Genomic DNA, 12,008 nt, shown 5'->3' with positions numbered 1-12,008 from the left:
CCTACTGGGGAGCGCTCGGAGTGCTGTATCTCACACCGTCCTTTCTCCACGTCCTTCTTGCAGCTCTTGGCTTGAAGTCTTGGCGTTGGTTATCACCCAAGTTGCCGTTGGATTGGCACTGCCCTTTAGGCCCAATGGAGGGTTGTTCTTTGAGTTTTAACTCAGTGTTGTATCTTTTTTTTGCGTTTTATTATTAATTTCTATTCTTTTTCTTCCTTCGGCATCAGACTCATCTGTTCCTTGTCGTTAATAATCTTTCATCCGTACGATTTCAGAATTGACCTAAATACCCGTTCTACCCCCTAGACATGCTTCCATCCGTCCATCTCTTCTCTTCCTTTTTTACTCGATGTTTAGTAACTTTCTTGGAGATGTTTTCCTGCTGTCAGCATCTGGCATCTTGTCACTCCTCTGCGTGATGTCACCCTGTAATCTAAGGAGTCAGGCTGAACCCATTGCCCCCTGCTCCCTTGCCCATTAGTACTGTCATGTCCACTCAATGCTAATCAGGCAGACGGATGGTTTTGCACAGAGCAATTAGTTACCTGAGATCCGATTAACCCTTCTTCGGCCACATCTACCTTGCAGAAATGCTAGTATGCCATTTCTTTGAGCATCGGCCTTGAAGCCAATGATGCAGAGGTCAGGATTATGGATAAGGTTTCAGAACGTCGGATTTTATGCAGGAGGAATATGAAGGATGCAGACCACAAGTCTGGGCTGACTCTGCCTTTATTGTAGTTGCCTTCCTGTTACGATTTCTTAAAGACGTATGGGTTGATTTTGAGTCATATTGAGGTGCGGTGAGTTTCATCTGAATGTATAAGTCTTTATTAACCTTGCACAACAGGGGGCAGAGATAAGGGGGGCTGGTATGCCAAAGATCCAATCAGAGTTCTGGTCTGGTACCACATATCTCTAGTTGGCCGCCACTTTGAAGTGTATCAGCATCAATATGTGTCACGCAAGGTGAGGGAAAGACTAAGTGCACAACGATGGGAAGAGGGGAGGAAGCCCAAACACTAGGGAAAGGGGGAGTGGAGACCACTAGGCAGATCTGACAACATCATGACTTCCCTAACATCCCTAAGTAGGTTCCATCCTTACCTATCACTGAGCAGGAAACCTAATCCCTGATTGCCCCTAATGATAGGCCTTAGATAGGGAGGGGACGGGGTGAGCACTAGTCAGCCCCACTGTAACTAAAGACAAACAGGTAAACAGACAAGGGAAACACTTAGCTTGAGAAGACACCAGAGAGATCACGCCAACTATCCTCCAAGGGAACTCCAAGAAGACACTAGCTGACTATTAGTACTCAATAGTACACAAGCCTGGACAGAGGAAAATAGAGCTATCACCGGTGACTCTCTGGAGAGACTGAAGGTATTTCAATATTCAGCAAGGGTGTGTCAATTAGCAGTAGAAGGTAGAGGTCACTGCTAGGTCTTAAAAGGAGTAGGATATCACTACACTACAGAGATGAAAAGATCTAGAAGGTGCCTGCAGAGCCAACTGCAGTGACCTTCCACAGCTGGATCCGGAAAGACTGTCTGTCACACCTGACACACCCGTGACAGTATGACACCAATACAATTAGTTCCTGTGTTAGAGCAGGGAGTCAATGGCTCCCAGCCCCTCTATTCTCATTCTTGTAGGTCATATGCTGCTGTAGACTTACAGCCTGTAGGACGTCAGGGTCCTGGTTCTGGCGGTGCAATGAAGTCACTGCATTGCTACACCTATGCCGACTGCTTATGTGTGCAGTGGAGACGTTTATAGGTGAATATAAACTATATTTATTTTTACAGGATGGAACAAAGGTGGGCTTAATGCTTTTGGAGGAGGCACTCAGGGGGCATTATTTTTGGGTTAGGGGTGCAATAATTGCCTTGCCCCTAGCACTAGCAAACCACTAGGGGTTACTGCCAGAGCATGGTACTTCAATGGATGATGAGTGGATCAACTCAGGTTACTGAAGTAGAGACTAGCTGTGAGTAAACACTTAATTAAAATTTTATGAACACATTTGAAGCCATTTTTTGTTGCTCATTTGATCAAAAAGTGAACAATAACCATCAGCTTTGTAAATAGTGCGGCTTTTAAAATACCTACCATTTTGTGTCTACAGCGCAAATATCTTTATTGAAGCAAAAGATCACTTTGATAACAATGTCACAACACATCGCAGATATACATAGAATTGTAAGCACTTTATGTAGCGGGTACAAGTCAAATTGATGCGGGCGCGCGATCTTCAGGCAGCAGGTTGTAGAGCCAACAGAGATCAGCCATTAAAATATAGTTTTATGATTGAAGATTCAGTATAACTTGTTGTTTTATTTATTTTTCTCGATAACTGCTCATTATGGGCTTAGGAGACCAGTGGGCGGTAACACCAGTGGGTAGCATAGTCAGGAGACAGTCTTTCCCATGTACAGAAAGAGATAGCTATCAATCATGGAGTATGGTCACCCACTTAAATTACGTAGTAATCACTTCATAAGGAAGCTTTGCTTGATCTATATATGTATATAGATTGTAAGAAGGAAAAGCTGTTGACAGCATGTATGTGTCACCAAGGTGGCTGGCCTCGGTGATGTAAATGCCAGGACGTCTGTACCAGTAACACTAGGTTACTGAGTAGTTTGTTGAAGTGGGTTGTGGGTCCGGAATTTAGGAGCAATCAAAAGAGCTTGGGTGGGAAAAGTCACTCCAATACTCCAGTTCGGGTCTGACAAGCTGAATGAAAGGCAGCTGAGATAGCTCAGGGGGTGAGTTGTGCTGGAGCTGAACAGAGGTTTCTGTTGTTGAAAGCATTTAAAACTGCTTTATTTGCTACTGCCTGCAATACCAAAATTGATAAGACCAACACATCTACTTTGCTGTGTTGTGCTGAAGAAAGGACTGTTTTGTTATTTATTTGTGCTGAAGAAAGGCTGCTTTCATTTTGGAGCTGTAAAGGTTATGAAAGGCAATAAATTTTGTTTTGTTTTGACATTTCAACACATTTCAACCCTTGGCCTGTGCAGCTACCAGAGAGCTGAAACCTCTACAATATATATGTATATATATATATATTTATATACACAATAAAAAGGTGCCTTATTATCAGAAATGCCAGATCATTTAACTTTTTTTTTAACAAGAGCAGTGATTTTTAGTAAAATAATAGCACTGGTGTAAATAGGAGGGAACACACTTTGTTTTCTTTTTCTTTCTGAGACCCAACTTATTTAAAACTATCTCAGATTCAGCATCGAGCCAGTCCAAATGTACTAACTTGTGTGGAGCCAAAGTGACAGACCCACCCGGAGATACAGACTAAAAGACCAAAGTAAAAATGGAAATATATTGTCTGTAATGCACACGCCCGGGCTGAGTGGCATACGACGCCAGTGCACCAAGGAGGAACCGAGCAGAGGGACCAGGTGCTACTCCAGGACAGACCCCGGACACGACTGTTGACCCACACAGGGCAATACAGGAACAGGCAGGCTAGGCTGGCACACAGACTGCTGGGCATAGGCAGACACGGCTGATATGCAGACTGGCGGATGCTGGCAAGCTCGACTGGTATGCCGGCAGGGAGGTACTGGCAGGTACGACAGGTTGGAGCACCGAGTGGATAGGACCCAGTACAGACTGGGACTCAGGAACAGAACCGCAGATGCGGTGGACAAACAGCAGAGTGAGGCCGCCCAGAGCGGCGAGCAAGAGCAGAACAAGACGAGACCGCCTGGAGCGGTGAGCGAGAGAAGAGCAGGACAAGGCCGCCTGGAGCGGTGAGTGAGAGAGGAGCAGGACGAAACTGCCGAAGCAGCGAGCAAAGGGTCAGAGCAGAGCGAGACTGCCGGAGCAGCGAGCAAAGGGTCAGAGCAGAGCGAGACTGCCGGAGCAGCGAGCAAAGGATCAGAGCAGAGCGAGACTGCCAGAGCAGCGAGCAAAGGGTCAGAGCAGAGCGAGACTGCCGGAGCAGCGAGCAAAGGGTCAGAGCAGAGCGAGACTCCCGGAGCAGCGAGCAAAGGGTCAGAGCAGAGCGAGACTGCTGGAGCAGCGAGCAAAGGGTCAGAGCAGAGCGAGACTGCCGTAGCAGCGATCAAAGGGTCAGAGCAGAGCGAGACTGCCGGAGCAGTGAGCAAAGGGAGAGCAGAGGGGACAGGGCTCTGTTCACACGGAACAGACTGGAAGGGAAAGGCAGAACCAGGTACACACACACACAGGATACTTGCAATGAAGTAGCGAGTGGGCCACAAACTCACAAACGGGAGTACCGGGACAATGAGTAGGAGTTAGGTACGGGATCAGATTCTGCAGGAAAAGGGAAGGTACGGACATAGAGAAAAACAGGTAACAGGCTAGGAGAGTATTCAGACAAGAACAGACACAGCAGCAAGATACAGGAGCGGGTCTAGGTATGCGGCCCCTAGAAGGCGGAACGAAAAGGCTAGGAGCATGTTCAGACAGGAACAGGCAAGATACAGGAACGGGTCTAGGTATGCGGCCCCTAGAAGGCGGAAAGAACAGGCTAGGAGCGTGTTCACACTGGCCTGGAAATACAGCCTCCAGGATAGGCAGAAGACAACAGACTAGAAGATAGTTCAGACAGGACACAGTTCAGACACGGGAACTGATACCGCAAGGCAGGAAACATAGACAGGACCTGGCACGTCAGTGACAGAAGCCAACTGACCTAACACAATGCTCAGGCATGGATTCCAGGGAGGAGCTGGGTTAAATACCAGGTGACAGACAGCAATAGGCTGAGGACGCACAAGGGGTGTGCCTGCAGCAGCTACAAGAAGCAGTAAGTGATCGGGTGCCGCCCTTAAGCAGCAGAAACAGAGGCAAGCAGACAGCATGGAGGGAAGCCAGGCTAGCAGACTGGACTGGAGATCAAGTGCGCGCTCTTGCACAGTGGGAGATGGACCACTATGCAAGGACACCGCCAGGTATGTTACATTGTCAATATTATTTTTTTGGGGCACTGAGTGTGGCATTATTTATTTTGGGGGGTCAATGAGTTTGGTACTGTTATTAAGGAGAGGAGTGCACCATATGTGACCTTAATATCTGGGTTTCTGTTAGTTGAGTGCTATATTAATGACACTTATTTTTGCAGTATAGTACTGTTACACGCACGCCGCCTAAGTTCAGATAGGGGTGAGACCGGTTACATGAATTCTTTGGAATCCTGGGGGAACCGTTACTCAGGGCGACCATAGACTGCAGCTCTCTCAGTCATACAGGGGTATTGACCCTCAGGCACACATTAGATTCAGTTGCTGACCAGACACATTTGACTAGAGTCCTCATAAACGGTAGAACAGTAACATTTAATGAGGCACGGCCAGTGCAATGCAAATGTCTCTTTTAGCAACAGGCTCCAGTGATAACAGTACAGTCTCCTTTGCAGCACAGCAGTACACAGTCTATTATCCAGTAATACAGTACAGCACAGTTTTAATGCATACAGAACCACAGGCTTTTCCTTCACAAGGACTCAATAGTACACAGCATTCTTTATCCTGCATGGAGGTGGAGGGGTGGATGGGTGTGATGAGAGAGATGATCTCTGTGACAGGCTTCCTTCCAGTCCTTAACTTCCTAGCCGATAATACTCCACACTGTTAGCTCAGGGAGTCTATTTGACCTGTGTTTAGCTTCCCTCCTGACCTGAATTCTTTTCCCTTGCCTTCTGTGAGATACAGATCACACCACCTTTCTCTTTGGCTCAAGCCAGACAGTAAACAACTTCCCCACAATCCCAGTGGGGATCTTCTAAAACACTCCCCTTCTCCTGTGACTGTGTTAACCCCTCTAGTTGCTGGATGCTTTTGGAGCACAACACTTCCTGTCTCCTGTGCTTGTGTTACTTCTAATAGTTGCTGGATGCTTTTGAAACAACAGCACTACTTCTACATGTCACACTCTGCAACAGCACTACTTCTGCATGTCACAGTACAGTATTTGGGGCATTGGACATCACAGCAGGTACAGTGATGCGAGCAGTATAGTAGAAGCCGGCGCTCTGCATGTACAATATTAGAAGCTTGCTGTTGTGGGTTCACTTGGTAAGGTGGATTCTCTAAGCTGTATGTCAGAGTGAGTAGCACAGATGAGATGGAGCAGTGGAGTAGGTCTTGCAAAATGGTATATGGATCAACAAGAACCCGGACAGCGGGGCATGCAGGATGGAAGACAAGCAGAGCAGAGAGCACCAGATGAAGCAGGGCCTGGTGTGCGGATACACATGTGAACTGTAGATGTGGAGGAATCGGATATTAATTTACAGGATTGCAGTTAATCTTAGGGATTACAGAGAAGTATCTGCAGTCTGGTATCTTCCAGCATTAACGCAGTTAAAATCAGGACAGTAGTGATGTAATGGTAACTGATTTGTATTTGCAGCGGTATGGTTGCACAAAGGAGTAATAGACAAATAGATAATCTGGTGACTAGCTTGCAGAATTATTGTTTATAGCACAGATGTATGCAAAAAGGTACTTGTAGAAAGTAAATAGTTAACTGCAGGATAGCAGTAATGGCAACTGGTCCTTACTTGCAGAGGTGAGATTCACACATATATAGCAGAAATGTAAAGGCAAACTTGAAACTTACATGTTGTGATGCATTATTTTAATTGCAGTGACTGAGATGTGAACAACACCGAGAAGAATTTTGGCAATCTGGAAATGTTCATTAGCAGGGAGAGGTGAGGACAACACCTGGGTCAGCTGGACTAAGCTTGAAATTAAATGCTGATAGATTAATTGAAATCAAGAGTAGCAAAAGATTATTAGGTGCCAGGTTGGATCTTGAGCTAAGTAAAAGATGAAGAACTACTGATAAGCACATGGTTGCTTAGAGCAATGCTATTTAAATTCTCAGACAGCACGTGGTTGCCTGAGCCAGCTTTAAAAGGCCTTGCGTGATGATGTCACGGTTGTTTGCTGGATTGCAACAGTAAAGGACTAGTGCAAAGGGAACCTAAAATAAGAGAAGGAAACAAAGCCCGGCACTAGAGCCGGGACAGGTGAGTAGCACATGCTCAGGTTTGCAGGTAATAGGACGGGTACTGTGTCACTATGTAGGTTGTGTATTGCAAAAGCAAGAGCCAAAAATGTATATGGATCTGCAATTTGTGCATTCACCAGGAGAAGTCATCATGGTTGTAAAGGCTGGATAAAGACAAAGAGGAAAGTGAACAGCTCTAAGAAGAGAAGATAGGGAGCGCACTATGTAAAAACCTGAGCCCAAAAGTTGATCCTCTTGTCCTTTGGAAGGTTAATCCCACCTTGTTGCCAAATTTGTCTAATCCCCGTTGAATATCAAAGCGCTTAGTCTAGTATGCGTAGGTCTATAACCCGGGATGACACGTCCTTGCGAGCATTTATTATATAACACTCTGCTTATACCATACTAAGAACCGCGCTGGCATGAAAAACTCATTCTATTATCCAGACTCTATAAGAAACAAACAGCCCAGTAGGTGAGTCTCTATCTGTCACGGGTGTGTTGCCACGAAGATCGTCACGAGTACACAGCCTGACTTCTCGCAGCTGACTTGTTGGTGCTTTTTGTTTTTTCGGCAGTGAAGGAGTTAATTCTCTCTCTCTCTGGGCTAGCTGAGGTCCAGCCTCGCCCAGCTGCAATCAATGCTTCTTTAGTGAGACTCCTTCATATTCCTGCAGGTCTGTTTGGGAGGTGTCGGTGAAAGCTTTTCATTCAGACTTACAGAGCGGATCGTGGTGTTTGGAGTTGCTGAGATAAGTGTATTTGGAAGTGTTTTTTCCCTTTCCTCGCTTTATCATTTATCTCCTTTCCCGTTGGTGTTCCCTCTGTTGTAGTTGTGTAGAAGTTGTATGCAAGGTGGTTTTGGTTTTTCCCTTGTACTGTCTCGTTCGTCTAAATACTGTGTGTGGGCATATTATTTCTGGTTCCCAATTGTTGTGATCGGGGTCCTTCTCAGGACTAGATTACTGAGGTGCAGGGATCCTCAGGAGGTAGGGGTTACACTGGCGGCCTGGACCTCTGTACCTTTAACAGTACCTCCAGGTTGAGGGATTAGTCAGGGCCCCAGCTTAGGGTCAGCTTAGGCCCCCTACCTCCAGTATTCTGTGACAGTGTGACATTTTCACCGACCAACTTAGTTTTTCTCCAGCTACCATGGATCCAGTAGCCGGTCTAGCTCGGCAGTTGCAGAGTTTGTCCATGGGGCTGGCGGACGTTAGGTCCAAGGTTTTGCATCCTCTGGAGCAAGCCGGACCAGAACCTAAAGTAGCTCTCCCTGACAGGTTCACTGGGGGGCGGGACAAGTTTTTTGTTTTCCGGGAGGCATGCAAATTGTACTTTCGGCTGCGGCCTCGGTTATCGGGCAGCGAAGAACAAAGGGTGGGAATTGTCATCTCGCTCCTACAAGGAGACCCACAATCTTGGGCGTTCTCTCTTCCCCCAAGCTCCCCGGTTCTCCAGTCAGTGGATAGGTTTTTCGCTGCTCTGGGACTCGTATATGATGACCCAGATCGGATCTCCCTTGCTGAGTCTAAGTTACGTAGGATTCAGCAGGGAGATCGTCCGGCGGAGGAATTCTGTTCGGAGTTCCGTAGGTGGGCCACGGACACCCAGTGGAATGACCCGGCTCTTAGGAGCCAGTTTTGTCATGGTTTATCCGACAAATTACAGGATGTGTTGGCACAGTATGACTCTCCCGCGTCACTGGAAGCCGCTATGGCCCTTGCCATTCGCGTTGACAGACGGCTTCGGGAGAGGTGCGGGATAACTCTACCCCCTGTAATGTCTCCACCTCCTACAAGGTCCCCTCATATGGTGGTTCCCCTGGTCAGTCCGGAGGAGCCTATGCAATTAGGAGGGACATCATTTCGGGGAAGGGGACCGGTGGAGCGCCATAAGACAGGAAGGTGTTTCCTCTGCGGGAAAAAGGGACATTTTATTGGGGGGTGTCCATCCCGTCCCTTGCAGAGTAAAGAGTCGTCGAAAAAACTGTTGATCCCAGGTTGTGTGGTGGACGGCAATCTGGGAGTAGGTATTTCGTCCCTAGGTTCGTCTCAGTTTCTCGTACCGGCGGAGGTGGTGGTGGGTGCGAGAACTGAGAGGATATCTGTTCTTCTGAATAGTGGGGCCGGGGCTAATCTGGTTGATGCTCGGTTTGCCCGGGTTCAAGGTATGCGATTGAGTGAGTTGGCTAAACCCATCCCCATATTCTCGATCGATGCCAGGCCTCTCGGTCAGGGAAGTTTTTTGCAAGCTGTGCATGGCGTAAAACTTCAAGTGGGGGCAATACATAAAGAACTGTTGTCTTGCTACGTGTTGGAGGGTCTTCCCACTCCTATAGTGTTGGGCCTTCCTTGGTTAGCTAAGCATAACCCGGTTATTAATTGGCAAACCAGAGAGATAAGCCAATGGAGTAAATTCTGTAATAAAAACTGCATGAACACGGTCATCGGTGCGGTTACTCCTTGGGTCTTACCTCCATTTCTGGCGGACTTTGAGGATGTATTCTCGGAGAATGGGTGTCAGGAACTACCTCCTCATCGCGAGTATGACTGTTCTGTAAAACTGCTCCCTGAGGCCAAGTTACCTAAAGCTAGGTTGTATAACCTTTCTGGTCCTGAGAGGCAGGCCATGAAGGATTATATCTCAGAAAGTCTGGCTAAGGGGCATATTAGACCTTCATCTTCACCGGTGGCCGCGGGGTTCTTCTTTGTTAAGAAGAAAGATGGAGGCCTACGCCCTTGCCTGGATTTCCGTGAACTTAATCGGATTACGGTCCGAGATCCGTATCCGCTCCCACTTATTCCCGATCTCTTTAATCAGATCGTGGGTGCCAAATGGTTCTCTAAGTTGGATCTCAGGGGGGCGTACAATCTGATTAGGATGAAGGAGGGGGATGAGTGGAAGACGGCTTTTAACACTCCGGAGGGGCATTATGAGAACCTTGTCATGCCATTCGGTCTGACTAATGCCCCGGCGGTGTTTCAACACTTTGTTAATGATATTTTTCGCCACCTGGTGGGACAGTTTGTTGTCATATATCTGGATGATATCTTAATTTACTCACCGGATCTGGTGTCTCATCAGGAGCACGTTAGGCAGGTGTTACAGATCTTGCGGGATAATAAACTGTATGCCAAGTGGGAAAAGTGTGTGTTCGCCGTACAGGAACTCCAGTTTTTAGGCTTCCTGGTTTCAGCGTCCGGTTTTCGTATGGACCCTGGGAAAGTGCGGGCAGTTCTTGAGTGGGATCGGCCGGAGAATCTTAAGGCACTACAACGTTTCCTGGGGTTTGCTAACTATTACCGGAAGTTCATTCGTAATTTCTCGTCCATGGTTAAGCCTCTCACAGACATGACTAAAAAGGGGACGGATTTTTCTAGGTGGTCTGACAAGGCTTGTCAAGCATTCTCCTCCTTGAAAAAATGTTTTGCCTCGGCACCCATACTCATTCAACCTGATGCGTCTCAGCCATTCTTTGTAGAGGTAGACGCTTCCGAGGTAGGGGTGGGAGCAGTATTGTCACAGGGTTCGTCCCCTGGTAAGTGGCATCCGTGCGCCTTTTTCTCTAAAAAATTGTCGTCCGCTGAGAGGAATTACGATGTCGGCAATAGGGAACTCTTGGCCATTAAGTTAGCTTTTGAGGAGTGGCGCCATTTTCTGGAGGGGGCAGTTCATCCGGTCACCGTCATCACCGATCACAAAAACCTGCTATATCTGGAGTCCGCTAAACGTCTGAATCCCAGACAAGCTAGGTGGTCATTGTTTTTTACCAGGTTTAATTTCGTCGTTACATATCGTCCTGGGTCTAAAAATGTAAAGGCGGATGCCTTATCTCGTAGTTTCCCTGGGGCCGGGAATACGGACGACCCGATTCCTATCCTTCAGGAGGGGGTGGTGGTTTCGGCAGTATGCTCTGAGCTGGAGGAGGAGATATTGGAGGCTCAGGGGGACGCCCCTGTTGGACCTCCGGGGAGACTGTTCGTTCCAGATCAGTTGCGACAAAAGGTGATCGAGGCACACCATAACTCAGTTTTTGCAGGACACCCGGGGAGTAAAGCAACTGTGGATCTCCTCTCGCGTCGGTTTTGGTGGCCTAACTTACATAAAGAGGTGGTAACTTTTGTCGCGTCCTGTGGGGTTTGTGCGCGCTCTAAGACCTCACATACCCGTCCGTCTGGGGCCCTTTTACCTTTGAAGATCCCGGAGCGTCCTTGGACTCATCTGTCTATGGACTTTATTACGGACCTCCCTCCGTCTTCGGGTAAAACGGTCATACTCGTTGTAGTGGACAGGTTCAGCAAGATGGCACATTTTATCGCTCTTCCGGCTCTCCCTAATGCTAAAACTCTTGCGCAGGTGTTCATTGGGGAGATTGTGAGGCTTCACGGGGTACCCTCCGAGGTGGTGTCTGATCGGGGGTCTCAGTTTGTGTCCAAGTTCTGGAAGGCGTTTTGTGCACGGCGGGGGATGCATTTGTCATTCTCGTCGGCTTTTCATCCTCAGACCAATGGTCAGACGGAACGTATGAACCAGAGCTTGGAGACATATCTCCGGTGTTTTGTGTCAGAGAACCAGGAGGACTGGGCTTCTTTCCTACCTCTGGCAGAGTTTGCTCTCAATAATAGGGGGAGCGAGTCCACTGGTAAGTCCCCGTTTTTTGGGGCATATGGTTTTCACCCCCAGTTTTGTACTTTCAGTAGGGGGGGCTCTTCGGGGGTTCCGGAGGAGGAACGATTTTCCTCATCTCTCGCTTCAGTATGGAGAGGGGTGCTGAAGAATCTGAATACTATGGGGAACCGATACAAACGTATGGCTGATAGGAGGAGAGTGTCTGGTCCGGACCTAAGTGTGAACGATCAGGTATGGTTGTCTACCAGGAATATTAAACTTAAGGTTCCCTCCTGGAAACTGGGTCCCAGGTTCATCGGGCCGTACAGAATCAGTTCTGTTATTAATCCGGTGGCATTCCGTCTTGACCTCCCCCCTACGTT

The sequence above is a fragment of the Phyllobates terribilis genome, unplaced genomic scaffold, assembly GCF_046119375.1.
Source record: "Phyllobates terribilis strain yellow unplaced genomic scaffold, ASM4611937v1 Scaffold_12__6_contigs__length_324123572, whole genome shotgun sequence".
Classification (NCBI taxonomy): domain Eukaryota; kingdom Metazoa; phylum Chordata; class Amphibia; order Anura; family Dendrobatidae; genus Phyllobates; species Phyllobates terribilis.
Note: the sequence above shows the minus strand (reverse complement) of the source record.